The 12,811-nt window shown below is 42.7% G+C and overlaps 1 pseudogene; it reads left to right on the top strand.

Moving 5' to 3' along the window:
* Window positions 1-10,908: 10,908 nt before the first annotated feature.
* On the top strand, window positions 10,909-11,026 carry LOC126089760 (5S ribosomal RNA; annotated as a pseudogene).
* Window positions 11,027-12,811: the final 1,785 nt, after the last annotated feature.

The following is a 12,811-nucleotide window of genomic DNA, read 5'->3' as shown; positions in this document are numbered from 1 at the left end:
ATATACTTCTTATGTGTTTATACTCTCATGCTTTTAACGGAATAAGCTGTATATGAAGACATAATCGGAAGTATTTCTTCATGAATGAGTTGTATTTTACGTCACTGAATCAGTGATTCGGCTCTTTGTACAGGTATTTCGCGATAATTCACGTCTCTTGGTATGGGACTCCAAAATGTAAAGTCCTTTAATTAAGTAGAAAATAATGAAAAGCAAACATAATCCTTAAGACGCACATGACCGTTTGCTTTCTCACCGTTTGGAGCGCTAGTACCGCTCCAGAAGTCAAATGGTAACAGCTTCCAGAGCACATTGTCGTGACTGCATCTATTAGATTGTGGGTATAACGCGAAAATGTAACAATAATTGCTCTTTGAAGAAGAAGTTTACTATTTAACTTTGGAACACTACCATATTTGTGAAAACGTTTTCATTGTTTGATATGTTGTGCAACATACGATTCAACGTAATGAGTACAATGCTAATGCGATCCTCACCGTGTTTCATCCATATTTCCATATTAATATCCGTCACAAGCCTGCTGGATTTTAGCTGCTAGTCCCTTATAGCCTCCGACACGGCTGAAGACTGACAACGCAGGCGTCATTTAAGTGCTGTACCACAAACGGGGAGATGTCATGCCTTATATGTAGGACGTGGGAGTCTCTAGTGAGGCTGCATTCGATTATGACATGCGAGCGCAGTAATGGGTAACAGGCCGACATGTGACGTCAGCTGACATTTCTGCACGTGCTAATATCGTAAGATTTGCGCTGAAACGAAGTACAAATTCTTTATTTTGTTTCTTAGACAGTTTAAAGCTATTAAATAATTTTAAAAAATCCATATTTGATTTTAGCACAATCATCATCACTCATCACGGCAAAACCACTTACGTTTCAAGAGCTAGTGGACTCCTCCGTATTTTCAGGGACATTTTGCCCATTCGATAAATTTAGTTACGAAACGCTAAGTATAAATCACTGAAGCTAAAAGTGTAAGTAATGACTGACATAGGAACGTCTGTTTCATATGAGTTTTCATTCGTGTACCTAAAAAGAGCTTTAGAGTCGTAGATGAAAGTTATATGCTTAAAGCTTCATAATCCTCATTTCTACGACAGTCAGTTTTCTCGTAATACCGAGATTGTGCATTCCAATTGCACTTTTATCAGCAAGTTATTTATTGAATTGTGTAACAAATAATTTTAGAGAAATACCACATGAAATTAAACACGGTGTAGTTTGTGATGTCGTATCTAAATGATAATCGTTATAGAATCCCCGTTAATATTTTACTTGACAGTGATGTGGCGCTAAAGACCACTAAATTGAGTTTTGTCTAGCGCCTAGACCGTGGTCACAGAAAGCCTCGTCCTTCCGCAGTGACTCCAGTTTCGCTGTTGCTATACATCTTCATAATTTTCAAATTTATGCTCTCTGCCTTATTTAACTTGATTTCAAGCTACAGTGAATAACAGTGTCAAGGTTCAGCTTTCGTAACATATCGCTGGCTTCATTTAATAAGATGTGGAGAGAGCGAGATTTATAACCTGACGCTCTGTTCCTCCGGTTCGCTCCATAACTTTATCTATGTTCCATACTCTCTCTGGAAAGGAAAGACGGTTCGTAAAAAACATACGAGGACTTTATACAACGAAATTTAAAAAGAATTCGTTAAAATGATTAACATATTTTTCAAGTTGGTCATTCCGTTGTACGTCGACAGATTTCGTTTACTAAACCACGTACTTGGAAGGGAAAGAAGATAAAACGTCTTCTTGTGGTATAAGCAACAAGATCAGTGATGATATAATAATATGCCTGGTATCGCAGAAATAAAAATATTAACTTCAAAGATGTGTGTCAGAGACACGTGAGAGAGTACACATTTTTAGTGGCAAGACACGGTCAATACCCTCACTCCAAAATAGCTGTGGTAATGTTGAATGACAGCGCCTGAAAATCCGAATTACAACATAATTTTACGAAATTCCTTCATCAAAGAAGACGCAGTAAATGTTCCAGAATACTAATGAAGAACAGATGCCAGTGTAAATAATTTATAAGTTGGGAACGGCTATGGTGCACGCGATATAAAGGCAGCGTTCTCCAAAAGAAGGAAACGTGATAATGCTGCAACCTCACAGGATGAAACACCGATTGCGGTTCTTCCTTTTTGTGGCGCAATTTCCAGCAAAATAGGAAGAGTCCTGCGTAGACGTGGTATCAGACTGATTTTTCGTCCTCCTGAGAAAATTAAGGAGATGATGCGCCCTGTTAAGGACAATCTCGGCCTCAGGGTCCCTGGAGTTTATAATATACCCTGTGAGTGTGGAAGCAATTATATGGGTCACACTATTCGTACCGTTTCCGACCGCTGTGCAGAACACTGACGCCATATTAAAAATAGAGAGCTGGAGAAATCGGCAATTGCGGAGCACAGCCTCACGAACAAACACAAAATATTGTTCAATGAAACTAAAATTCTGTCCCATGCCTCCACGTACTGGGATTCTGTTATTAAGGAGGCTGTTGAAATAAGAATGAGCCAAAACAACTTTGACCGCGATAGCGGATACCATTTGAGCTGTGCGTGGAAACGAGCGCTTGATGCAGAGAAGCAGCAGAGACGTTCCTTCCAAGGTTTACGTTCAAACGGAAGCGGTGGCGCCACCGGCGCACACAGTGACACCGTCTGAGACAGCAGCACGTATTCGCCGACCAATCAGAAACCGACCAATCAGAAGCCGACTTCGGGCTATATAGAGGCTACCATAGCAGCAGTAGAGACAGTCAGCTCCTGACAATGACGGTGGAGGTAATCGTCGAAAGCTCGAGATTTTATCTAGAACTGACGCGGCAAGTATACCGAGAATATTTTATACAATTTATAAGTTGATACTCTCGATGTAGTGAAGCAACTTGAGTCCATAAAGACAAATCTTACAGTCCAAATTGTAAAGTAATCCGCAGGTTTATTGAACCGTTTCACTGACATTTCCTGTAGAATTATTCAACATTATGAAATAACGTAATAAGACCTGCGCCAAGGCGGCCGGACCTGCCCCACAAGGGGCCTCAAGGGCAATGACGCCAAACGCTCATTTCCATTTTTACCTCACCGAAACGGTTTATAGTCACATAACCAGCACAGATACTGTAAATATCACTGTCCATAAACCCAGCTGGCTCCTTATTCACGTGAAGTTGTGAGTGCTATCGACAGAAAATCTCAACTTTTTCTTTAAAGTCAGTACCGCCATTAGACGTTTACTTATAGTGTTGCATTTACGCTTACACATTCATGATTTCGGCTTCAGAGTGCCATTACCGAGTGTTTTAAGTCTTATAAATTGCCTAAGATGGCATACTGTCGTGTAATGGCACTTTGAAGCCGAAATCGTATTTTTGAAAGTATAAATATAACAATGTGAATAAATAACAGTCTAATAGCGATACTGACCTTAAAGAAATATATTATGACTGTGGCCCAACGTTATGAAAAAAATATTAGGATATCTCAAGATGTTTCCATATTTTTAGATTCCCAGAAGGACTTTGACAGCTTTCCTCACAAAGGTTTCTAATCAAACTGCGTGCCTGTGGAATGTCATCTCAGTTGTGCCACTGGATTCACGATTTCCTGTCAAAAAGATAACACTTCGTAGTTACTGACAGGACGTCATCGGGTGACACCGAAGTAACATATGTGTTGCCCCAAGATTGTGTTGTAGTTCATGTGCTTTGTGGATTCCTTATATACGACTAGAGAACCCGGAAATGTTTCGCAGAATCTAAATATGTATGGAACTTTTGCGTCGTACTTTCCTTTTCCTCCTACCTCCACATCCTTCGTCCCTTTGCCCATCTCCTCCTTCTACCCCTCTCTCTGCACACCTCCTTCTCACTCTTCATCTCCCTTTCCTCCTCTCTCTCTCTCTCTCTCTCTCCATCTCCTCATCACCATCCTCTACGCCATTGTCCTCCTTCCTTCCCTCTATGTCCATCTACCGCCCTCCCCCTCTCCGTCAATTTCCTCTCTCCATCTCTCTCTCTGAGCCATTCTTCTTGCTACTGCAATCTGAACCTGTCAAGCGAATGGGTAAATCAATTGGAAGCGTTCGTAAAGGGGGTATGTGAGACACATTTTCAGCTGCTGAATCTGTGGGCATAGTATTTTTGGTAGCTTCGATCAAAACGTATTGCACTGTTTTAACAGATTCCGTAATACCATTCTAATCAGAAGTCGATAAGGTAGATCTAAACTTCCCTGTTTTGTGTTAAAACGACTGCAACAAGGCAAACAAACTAGCACATTGTTACATGTACCATTTTTGTTTCAAATTATCTATATGGAGAAAGAGAATGTGAAGAAGTAAGAGTTCGTCTTGTGGTTTAAATACGATGATATCAGTGTTAAAACTAACTGCCAGAGAGAAAACGAAATCGTTCACTTTCACCACACAGCATATTTTTTCTTATAGTCGGTTTTGACAACTAAATGGCTACGCTGTTGTTTAAGAAAATGTAGGTCATTACCGTCCCAATGTTTATTAGAATATTCTGTAAAAATATGAAATAAATTCGCCTAGAAACTTTCGAGATTGTTGCGAACAATTTTACCCCTTTATATATAACATGTTGCCTATGACCATCTGAATTTTTGTTTGATATAAAAATTTGAAATAAATATCAATATCTTTTCAAAATTTGGTAACGACATTCTCCCCTTACACATTAGCAATTCCTGTCCAAATTTTTATTACATCAGTGTACAAAAATCTGAAGTAAATCGGTCAAAAACTTCTGGGTAGTTTCGGAAACAACATTATACAACATCTTGTGTTGATGCGGTAATATAGATATCTATATTAATATACCATATATACTAAAAAATTGTATAGCATATGGCAATCGGAATTTTTATTCTTGTTATTATGTAAAAATTAAAAGTAAATTTATCATTAACTTTTTGAGATTTTTGCTAAAAGCTTTCCAGTTTATACATTACTAGGGACCACGTAAATGCTACACAACTGTTAAATATGTATAGGATTTGAATGTATGTACCATTCTCCTTTTCCACTTCCTCTTCCACACCGTGCGACCAGATATTTCTTAGCGTGTGGTTAAAGTATTATGTACAAATTTGAAACCCATCACTCAAGAACTTTCCGAGATCATTGCTAATAATGTCTCCTTACAATATTTTATAAATATACTTACGGCAAACTATGAAAAAATGGAAATGTGCGTATGGATCGTTGGCCGAGAGGCCCCATCCGGGGAAGTTTGACCACCAAGTGCTAGCCTTATCTCATTCGACGCCATATTGGGAGACTTGTGCATCGGTGATGAGTATGAAATGATGATGAGGACAACGCAACACTCAGTCCCCGAGCGGAGAAAATTTCCAACCCTGGCGGGAATTGAACCCGGGCAAACTATGAAGTCTGGCATTGAATGGAACACCTAAGCAATACATAGTATAACAAAACTCATTAGGTAGATATGAAATATAACTTATTTCATAGTTTACTTATATATTTAATAGAATGCCAGTTATATTTAAGGTAAAGTATGAAACAAGGCAAGCAGACAGCATTATTATAACAGTTTGAGTCTAGTCTCGTTGGAGTTCAGTTGTGTCAGATGGTCACATTCACTAAAGTTGAGGCTACGTCCTGACACCACAACGTCGTCCAAGTAATTTGAACAATGGAACTTTTGTAGTAAGCTGCTCTAAGTAGCGTTGGAGTATGGCAGGAGCGGATACGCTGCGAAAGGATAAGCGCAAATATTTGAATAGCCCTAAATGTGTATTGTCTAGCGGAATTGGCAAATACGAGTTGCATAAGTCACTTTTTGAAAAAAAGCGCCCTGCACCCGACTTGTCCGTTAATTCCTCAGGGCGAGGCCACGCATAAGTGTCAGTTATTGTTTGTGGATTCACAGTGGATTTTAAGTCAACAAAACGACGACGTTTTCCAGAAGGCTTTGGTAAGATGACTGAGCGAGAAGCTCACTGACTAGCGTGGACAGGTGCAATCATACCATTGTGTTGCCATTCTTTAAGTTCACTTACAACTTTGCCTCTAAGGGCATAAGGGACGGGACGCGGTCGAAGAAAACTTAGGTTACGCATTGTCCTTCATTGTAACGTGCACCATAAAATTATTTACACTGCCAATTCCTTCGGAAAATAAATCCGGAAACTCCTAAATCAAATGCGTAACACTGTCTTTTGGGTTGAAAGCAGAAGCAGAAAGTACATTGTCCTGAATACGAAGACCAAACAAATGAAAGAATCTAACCCATAATTATTTTCACAGTGTCTCGGCCGCAAAATTTTAAATGTCACAGTTCTGGCGTGAGGGTGGAATGTGGCCGGCAACTGCATGTACGAAGCACTGAAATGTCCTGACCGTTACACGCAGTAAGTTGCGAGCAAGATTTTGTCAGCTGTGGCGAATCCAACTGTACATACGTGGCACGGTTAAGCAGCGTAACGGAAGCACCGATGTGTAACTGAAGTCGCACACCACCGCTGGCAGTAACTAAGTCCACAAACAGTTTCTTTGCCTGTCGTTTTACAGTACTTAGAGGGACGGGTGCACATCCTGAATTTGATCATTATTACAGATAGATGGTTTAGAAAAAAACTGCACTCCTGGAAATTGAAATAAGAACACCGCGAATTCATTTTCCCAGGAAGGGGAAACTTTATTGACACATTCCTGGGGTCAGATACATCACATGATCACACTGACAGAACCACAGGCACATAGACACAGGCAACAGAGAATGCACAATGTCGGCACTAGTACAGTGTATATCCACCTTTCGCAGCAATGCAGGCTGCTATTCTCCCATGGAGACGATCGTAGAGATGCTGGATGTAGTCCTGTGGAACGGCTTGCCATGCCATTTCCACCTGGCGCCTCAGTTGGACCAGCGTTCGTGCTGGACGTGCAGACCGCGTGAGACGACGCTTCATCCAGTCCCAAACATGCTCAATGGGGGACAGATCCGGAGATCTTGCTGGCCAGGGTAGTTGACTTACACCTTCTAGAGCACGTTGGGTGGCACGGGATACATGCGGACGTGCATTGTCCTGTTGGAACAGCAAGTTCCCTTGCCGGTCTAGGAATGGTAGAACGATGGGTTCGATGACGGTTTGGATGTACCGTGCACTATTCAGTGTCCCCTCGACGATCACCAGTGGTGTACGGCCAGTGCAGGAGATCGCTCCCCACACCATGATGCCGGGTGTTGGCCCTGTGTGCCTCGGTCGTATGCAGTCCTGATTGTGGCGCTCACCTGCACGGCGCCAAACACGCATACGACCATCATTGGCACCAAGGCAGAAGCGACTCTCATCGCTGAAAACGACACGTCTCCATTCGTCCCTCCATTCACGCCTGTCGCGACACCACTGGAGGCGGGCTGCACGATGTTGGGGCGTGAGCGGGAGACGGCCTAACGGTGTGCGGGACCGTAGCCCAGCTTCATGGAGACGGTTGCGAATGGTCCTCGCCGATACCGCAGGAGCAACAGTGTCCCTAATTTGCTGGGAAGTGGCGGTGCGGTCCCCTACGGCACTGCGTAGGATCCTACGGTCTTGGCGTGCATCCGTGCGTCGCTGCGGTCCGGTCCCAGGTCGACGGGCACGTGCACCTTCCGCCGACCACTGGCGACAACATCGATGTACTGCGGAGACCTCACGCCCCACGTGTTGAGCAATTCGGCGGTACGTCCACCCGGCCTCCCGCATACCCACTATACGCCCTCGCTCAAAGTCCGTCAACTGCACATACGGTTCACGTCCACGCTGTCGCGGCATGCTACCAGTGTTAAAGACTGCGATGGAGCTCCGTATGCCACGGCAAACTGGCTGACACTGACGGCGGCGGTGCACAAATGCTGCGCAGCTAGCGCCATTCGACGGCCAACACCGCGGTTCCTGGTGTGTCCGCTGTGCCGTGCGTGTGATCATTGCTTGTACAGCCCTCTCGCAGTGTCCGGAGCAAGTATGGTGGGTCTGACACACCGGTGTCAATGTGTTCTTTTTTCCATTTCCAGGAGTGTAGATTCACTGAGCGAGAAGGGGCTCCGCACATATGAGAGCGAGCGTGGGTAGAGTTCTCTTTCTGTTGCAGGCGCAGAGACTGTACATGATCTAGCTTCCCACAAGCAAAGAAAGTTGCGTTCCTCGAAGGGCAGTTTTGTCTTTCAAGCGTGAAAAAGCAGTGGGAACGTGATTTCATAACTGACACACTCGTTGATATTTGTTTACTATGTCCGCAGCACGGCAGCCTGTATGCATGCATTGGTCGCAAGGCCGTAGCTGTTTGTCACTTTGCGTTACACTACAAATGAGAGCAACCTCAAAGTTTGTCACGGCACTATCGTATGGGGCCTGACGTTCAGTAATTTTTAACACTTGTTGGATCGGAATGTTTGAGAACTGGCTCACGAATCCTGCTGTCTAGCACATTGTACGTAATTGCGTTATGAATTATTGCGTCACTTTAGTAGTGTCCACAGCTACAATGTTGCGTGAAACCCAGAAGTTCAGTGACTCACTGACAGTGTATATTCTAGCTTTTTCCGAATTCGAAAGAACCTGTAACAAGCTGCAGCAACCTGCACCTGTTCCTCATAATACTTAGTGAGGCCAGAAACCAAATCTTCAAACATTAACAACTCCGGCCTACTAGTTGGGAGTGCTGAGGAAGACAATAAACTTCTGTGCCAGCCGTTGAGAAGAAATGAGAAAGTTCACAGTTCCTTACACTTAATGTGTAGCACAATGATCGCCGAAGTGAGTGTAGCACCCGTTTCACTCCTCTAATTGTTCGTTGACAGCTTGGAACGTTGGAATGGAAATTTGGAAATGTGTGGTATGGTCTTATGGGACCAAACTGCTGAGCTGAGGTCATCTGTCCCTAAGCTTACGCACTACTTAATCTAACCTAAACTAACTTACGCCAAGGACAACGCACACACACCCATACCCGAGGGAGGACTCGAAGCGCCGACGGAGGGAGCCGCACTTTGGAATGCACGGATGCGGTGCAGTGGATGTGGTTGGCTGTTGTGGCGGAGTTGAGGCAGCAGCCGCTCGTGCATTAACGATCTGCTGGACTTCCGTCATCATCTGCGACATTTCGTGGTTCTGAAACTGTATAAACTGCACTATGTCGCGTAAGCACAGGTGGTGTAGGAGGAAGGCTAGAGGTCTTAATGAGAGGAGCACCACAGCAAAAGATTTATCAGCAATTCAGATACACAATTAGCGTAAGTGTTGCGACTAGTCTCCAAGAAAGAACACAATTAGCAGCAATGCTCCTCTGAAAGAAAAGAGAGAAGTATTAGTGTTGCGCTGTGACGGGGAGGTGAAGAGCGATGGTATCATTGGCTATGGAAGCCTCGTCACCTGATCTTGTGTCGGCTACTGTCGGAGTCAGCACCGACACAAACAAGGAAGGACAGAAGCTGCGATGAAAAAAACATAATTTAACTTCTCGTCATGAAACAGCTTGATGTGCTTCTTGTGTCTACTATGAGCAATTACATTTATTCTCTACTACTATTTGCAGTACGCAGGCTAAGCATCGTCTTCCTATTACTCATAACTGATGCTCTCGAAGACGGCAACGAACTGGGGCCGTCCTGTGGCGGGCGGCTGCGTAAGTCAGCGTTCACAGGAGGCGCTGAACTTCTTGATGCCATTTCGCCGCGATGCGCTGATCGGTATGCAGTCAATGCTCTATGACTGCACAGTTGCTACGAACTCGTTTGACGTCGTGGCAACATCAAATACCTCACGTTTTAACGAAATTTAAAAACGATTTCTTAAACGAACATTAGTACCGACTCCAAAATTGGTCTAACCGATGGGAGGCCCTAGCCACACGGCATTTCCAGCGAGCAAACAGAAATGTTGTATTGGTATGGTGGCCACCGTTAACTACTTCGGCAATTATACATTCGGTCGACAGTAAAATGTCGAACACAAGATTTAGGTACGAGAGGTGACTACGCTGGCATCTCATAACACCGTCAATTTAAGATCCTATGGTATCGAATCGTATGGAGTCAAAGATCATAGCGTACATCTCTTAAGACAATTAGTAGTTGTATGGTACTGAGTAAATTCTGTTAGGTGTCTTGCAGAATCATAGTATTACTCCAGTTGGAAATTCTCAAATGCAAAATAGATGACCATAACAATGACGTTGCCCACGCTTTTCATTATATGAACTACGTATAAAAACAACTTTGTAACAGTTTGTTTATGTCAGTTATTCTCGTTGTCTACTGTGCGCTGAAGGTTGTGGGTCATGTTTAACATGTGTGGGAATCGGCACAAATGGACCATAACAACGCCGTAAGTACTAGGTCTTCCAAATTTCCCCACTAACTACATACAAAAATCTATGACTAACTAAAAATTGCGGTTTTTTAAATGCAGTAAAGTCAACAAAACAAAGCAGAACCTCACACATCGAAAACATTACGAAAAAATGCCACAATGAAAAGAAATAGACACATGAAAATGGGAATCATTTTCCGAAACGCGTAGTGTAAGACATAAAGAAAATAAAAAGAGCACTGTTTTCCCGGTTGGATGATTTCAAAAAACCGTTTATAATGGAAAAAGTCAGTTTTTTGCTTCTTTGATACTAAGTCTAGTCGCAAATTTTTTTTCAGATTGTATCAACATATGCCGCTTAATGCACCTACAAAATTATATCATTGTTTGAGACATATATAACGAGACATGACGTCATAAACAGTGAGATGCGTAAGAAACTGCCTCTCCATGCTTGAAGTTTAAATTTATTACTTCTTCGCTACCAACATTATACGCAACATATTTCGCTGACTTTATTCATATATGGCCAACGGCCTCGCCGCAGTGGTAACACCGGTTCCCGTCAGGTCACCGTAGCTAAGCGCTGTTGGTCTGGGCTAGTACCTGGGTGGGTGACCATCCGGTCTGCCGAGCGCTGTTGGCAAGCGGGGTGCACTCAGCCCTTGTGAGGCGAACTGAGGAGCTACCTGATTGGGAAGTAGAGGCTCCGGTCTCGGAAACTGGCATATGGCCGGGAGAGCGGTGTGCTGATCACATGCCCCTCCATATCCGCATCCAGTGACGCATGTGGGTGAGGATGACACGGCGGCCGGTGGGTACCGTTGGACCTTCATGGCCTGTTCGGGAGGAGTGTGGTTTTAGTCTCGACAGGAAAAATTCCTTTGATTGTTAGTTCCTGAATGAAACCAGTTATAGTGCACGCAGCTGTTTCTACTAGCGAAATTAGTGACATTTTTTGTAGAATAATACAATAACTATTACTCAAATAACAAATTTGATAAGTGTCACAAAGATAAATTCTACCGGCAATAAGCTGACAGCAGATGGGCTAGTCTTTGGGAAAAATTTTCAGATGTTCGAACGAAATGCCGTGATTAACGTGTCAAATGACGGAACAGCGACCTCGTCATTGATATGAGAATCACTGTCACAAAATTACGCCAAAATTCTTGAAGCAAGGTACACCCGCAAACTTCACTATCTTCTCTACAAATCTTTACATTCAAACTGACGTATGAAGTACACACACATTATAAAACTTTCACTGGAATAAATCAGACTCGGATTCTCGAAGAAAAGCGGAGAAAATCGAGAAGAAGACTATGGACTTGACGGTGGCTTGAACAATGAATTTCTGGTACAGTAACACTACGTAATGCTGTAGATCGATCTAAATTACATACTTTAACTCATTTCAATCTCCATCCAGTTTTCGGTTTTAAATCGAGTATAGTTAAGTTGTAGAGTCTAATGTTACTTTACGCATGCATGATATGCATATTTTCGATATTACATTGACTGCCAACACTCTGAAGTAACATAATCACATGGATTTCACAATCGAGGTTCATTTCGTAATTGCATTCGAATGGAAGAAAATGTTGTTTCGAAGCTACTCACTATCACTGAAAAAGATATTTACTGCCAGGATACAAACATCATCCAGTCAATAAATATATATAAAAGTTTCATAATAACAAGAACTTAGAAGTTTGTACCTTGCCTTTACTTTTCTACATGGAGTTAAGACTGTTGGCCTCTGGGAAAACATCCCAATCCTTGGCCTTTGCAACAATAAATGCAAAAAATGCATTATTTATTTTAGCTAACATATGTTTTTGAGATAATGTTTCTGTTGAGAGAATAATAAGGACCCAGAATGGTTCAGCAAAGAAAAAGTGAAAAAAAAAGTGGTTGGGAGTGGAGGGGTCCCGCTACCATTCTCTACACAGCTCAACGCTATCAACTGCCCCACAGTTTCTGCATAGAAATTGGGCCCACCGTATTTGGTGTACACTGTATGAATATTGTAGTTACAAATGTCATTATTTGATATTTAACAAGACTATTGTTCCAAAAAGAAGTGCTTTTGATAGATCATCATTGTAATGTAGGACTGAAGCGGTATACTTTCGTGGCGCACAAGTTGTAACGCTAAAAAACATCTAGTACAGAAAGTCTTTACCTACCAAAATGCAGTTTCCTGTCTTTTTATTTGTAGCTAAAACGTCGCGTTTTCAAGAGACGGTCAATTTTCTGATGCTTTCAAGCAGTTTAAATTTATATCACGTACTGTATGAGAGAGGAAACCCACCAGATATGTTTAATACCATAAAATATGGCGACTGCTATGTTTTGCGTGTGACGTAAAACGATGTCGCATCTCACTGGCCACACTCCTCTCCACGAGTCAAAAATCTGGCAGACT

Source organism: Schistocerca cancellata, chromosome 6 (assembly GCF_023864275.1).
Source record: "Schistocerca cancellata isolate TAMUIC-IGC-003103 chromosome 6, iqSchCanc2.1, whole genome shotgun sequence".
Lineage (NCBI taxonomy): Eukaryota > Metazoa > Arthropoda > Insecta > Orthoptera > Acrididae > Schistocerca > Schistocerca cancellata.
This window is presented reverse-complemented; position numbering and strand designations above follow the sequence as displayed.